This window comes from Lycium ferocissimum, unplaced genomic scaffold (assembly GCF_029784015.1).
Source record: "Lycium ferocissimum isolate CSIRO_LF1 unplaced genomic scaffold, AGI_CSIRO_Lferr_CH_V1 ctg10017, whole genome shotgun sequence".
NCBI classification, from domain to species: domain Eukaryota; kingdom Viridiplantae; phylum Streptophyta; class Magnoliopsida; order Solanales; family Solanaceae; genus Lycium; species Lycium ferocissimum.
In genome coordinates, this window is record NW_026713107.1 from 1,056 (window position 1) to 5,052 (window position 3,997).

At 36.0% G+C, this 3,997-nt stretch overlaps 1 pseudogene; it reads left to right on the forward strand.

Annotated features, from left to right (window-relative positions):
* Window positions 1–769: 769 nt before the first annotated feature.
* Window positions 770–3,662, forward strand: LOC132041372 (non-structural maintenance of chromosomes element 4 homolog A-like; annotated as a pseudogene).
* The last annotated feature ends 335 nt before the right edge of the window (window positions 3,663–3,997 follow it).

Consider the following 3,997-nt stretch of genomic DNA (forward strand, 5'->3'; position numbering starts at 1 on the left):
GTATATAATTGCAAAGAAGGAATTTCATGTGCTAGATAACATCTTGGAGAATGTGTTGGATAATATTTAACATTTGCTGCCTTTTTCGATTTTCTTTATATTTATTATAGGACAGGACCTTAGATAGGAGGCTATCGAGGATACTGATTAGGGTAGAAGGTTAGTAGGTAGTTGAGCGTTGTCCTACATATCTTGTCATACTTATAGTCGTAGTATTACTCTTATAGTTTCTTGTCCTTTGATTTCTGCTACTATCTATTGTTTCTTGTACTTCGATTTGTTGTTTTTTTTTCAGACAGCTTTATCATGCTTTTAATACTCCGTATTTTGCCATGGCTTTTTACACTACTTTGAATTGTTTTTCCTTGTGCGAGGGTCTATCGGAAACAACCTAGACCTCCCAAGGTAGGAGTATGGTCGGCGTACACTCTATCCTCTCTAGAACCCACTTTGTGGGATGTCGCTGGGTATGTTGTATAAAATAAAAGAATTATAGTCAAAGAAAAAGTTGTTCAAATAGTAATTTTGTGTACCTGATACTGTTTTCTAATAATAATCTTACCTTACAATAAAAATTGTCTAAAATAATTGGGAGAGACCAATTTATATGTGTTGTTTAATGGTTCCTAGTTTCCATTGAAGCTCTCGTTATGTACTTAGCAAAGGGTTGGTTTTCTCTCTGCTCTTTTAAGCTTTTTTTACTAATTGTAAGAAATTGATGTTTATATTCTTAGGAGGCTATTGTTGCTGATTTCCCCTCTGTGCTATAATGGGTTGCAGTTGGTTTAATGTTGTCTTTGAAATATTAGAGTTGTATTCGTTGCATATGATAGAGATGATATATCAAAATTTTGATTCAGATAAATTCAAGTCGATAATCGAGGAAGTCGAAAGACTACATCAGTATGGTACTGGTTCAAAGTCCTACTTTTTGGCTTATCTCTAGTAAAAAAGTTAGGGTGTCAAGAAATGCAGAGTATGCATGCTTATGTCCTATTGTCACTTGTCGATCGGGTGTTCCTTCCTACCTAATATATTGTCCTCTCTGTTTTTGGAGAGTTCAGCCAATGTCTTGGTCATGTCTGCCCAGGTGTTGTTTACTAGTGAAGAACTCCAAACATTTGCAGTAATCTAGTTTCTAGAAGTCGTGGTGTTTTCGGATGAAGTATTATCCATGGAAAAGTATCATGTATCCTCCTGTGATCTAGTTTACAATTCTTTAATTCTCATTTGGTTTTTTATTCTTATTTTGTGTTGAAATTTTCGCGATTCAAGTCTTGATGGTGTTTCATCAAATAAAATCTAGTATTGTATCTGTGGCACTTTTATCTCATAAAAAATGTAATTATATGCAAATAATTAAAATTTATTTCAAGTGGTTACAGAGCTCAACTTGTACTTCCCTTTCCCCCAATTTTCACTTTCATGTATTTTTCATTTTTTCCTATCTGAGTATGATAGCAAATTGAATTACTCTGCTTCACAAATCTTCATATATTCTGAGGTAAAGATGATTGTTTGTAAAATGTGTTTTCTTATTTTTTGCAAGCAGCTCATATGGAACTTTTGACTAATTTCCTTCAAACCCCGTGTCTGAATGGTTCTAGGTTGATAATAGTTTACTGTCTAAAATTTTGATTGTATTTACAATTTGGTTTGCAACGATCAAAAGAGTCTAGCTAATTCTTTCAACATTTACAGGGGCATAACAAGATGTTATATTTAGAATATTGATTGATCGGATGTTCTGGCTTCACTTAATGTGCATTTTCACTAGTTGATTTGCAGTACAAAAACTTAGGGAACAGGTTGTGGATGCAGAAGCCTTGTTGGACATCACAAACACGTTGATGACCTCGGTTAAGGCCAATGGTAATGAAGGAGTGACCCTTTCAGATTTTGTTAGTTCCCTAGTAAGGGACTTTGGTCAAGAAGGTGGATCTAGCAGTAGAACAGGAGAGGATAGTAACTGTATCCACTGGAAGCGCATTGGCTCTGTAGTCTCTCATGTTTTCCGGAGTCAACCTGGATGCTGTACAATGTAGGTGTTGAATCCTCTCTCCCTTTTTTCCTACCAATATGCATAACTAAACATATGTGAATGTTGAACTTCTTACAGGATTGGGCCGATGACTACTAAAGTGAAGCAACGCAAGCCTGTGGTTCACAGAAAGCGTGTGCGGCCAACAGAAAACGAACACCCTGAGGAGGTATAATTTACATGTCCCTCTGCACACTCCCATATAGAATGCAAACCTTAGCTTCAGGAAATTGCACTCACCTTAGGTGCCTTGATTAGAAGATGGTATATACTTCAAGCTAGAACGTACAATGTAATATAGTCTCCAACAAGGTTCTTTTTTAGTATTTGAAACCTTTAAGTCGAGGAATACTTGTTGAATGCTCAAATTATTTGTCTCAGTTTACAAGAATAGTCCATCTAGTAGTTAGATTGTTTCTTCATTTACAGTCTTATCTCCTCTCTTTTTTCCCATGCACATTATCGCACTTTACCTTCTTCAGTCTTCTAAACCCACTAACAGCTAACAAAAATGTTTGATTGTTAGTTTTAATTCTGATGTTCATTGCATTTTGATTTTGTTGTGATATCTTTCAGCTTGAAGAAACTGTTGATGAGGAGAAGACTGACACTGACAAGAATATGGCTACAATGTTTCACATTCTAAGGAAGCACAAGAGTGTCAGGCTTGAAAAATTAATACTAAACAGAAAGTGCTTTGCGCAAACATTTGAAAATTTATTTGTCCTATCATTTCTTATTAAAGATGGGCGAGCTGATATTACTGTTAATGACAAAGGCTGTCATCTAGTTTGTAAGTTTATTATGACCAGTTATTTCTCAAATTCATTTCTTATATCTCTGCTCATTTCCTGACCAGAGTATTAAGTTTACTGTAGCACAGAGGAATGGTCCTGCTGCCAATGCAGTCCTTTTTGGGGAGGTTTCTTACATCCACTTTGTCTTTAGATTTGACTTCCAGGATTGGAAGGTATCTACATAATCTCTCAAATCTTAAATACTATGGATGACTTAGTATGGGTGTTTAATGCCTTCTCAATGATATTATCTTGTTATTACCAGTAGGTGGCATACTATCTTCTACTAAACATTTGTATCCTGCACAACTCACTGAGGACCAAATATTGTTATGGCTTTCTATCTATTGTCAAGAAGTTTATTGATGACATACTTACATTGGCATAATATTACAAAATAGGTGTATGAGTGACAGGTTCAAAAATTAATTGTTCAGTGTAATCAGTATTGATGTATCGTCTTCATCATATCTATGCGCGATGAATAACAATATTGCGGCTTCCCAAAGCAGCTGTCTTGTGTACAAGGATATGAATAGTACAGTCTTGATATTTAGTTTTGAACTTTTCAGTCGCATGATATGTGATGTGGCACTCTGAATTTGTTACATCATATTCAGCTTATGTTGGGGTCAGTTCATCTTTGGAGAAAAATTAATGCCACACAGAACGGAAGCTGACATTACCAACCAATTCTCAACCAGCATCAACCTCTCAAACGGGGTCTGGTTCTCCAGGAGCAGACTGTTGTTGAAGAATCTCTGGAGAGTGACAATTGCCATAGAGTTGCTGCCATCCGGAAAGGAAAGTGAAAGCTCACATAGGATTGTTAGCAGCTTTTCAACAAATGATGTAGGAAGAACATTCTGCTATTTATGGGGGATGGTTTTAGAATGTTTTGGTTTCCCTTGGGGCCAAGAGATGCTTATCTTTAGAAAAATGTATCTAATGTAGAGGTACCAAATGCACATTCTCTTTGTCTATTTAGCTATGAATGCATCTTGTACAGATTTTTTGACGAAAGTGATGGTGTCTCGGTAGTATTGCTATTGCAGTTCTCTTTTCAACGCGCCAACAAGCTGTGTTTCAACTGCACTGCTTACAAGGAACCAGTACATGTTTGGTACGATGAAAGTTGTTTTTATGAAAAATGTTGAAT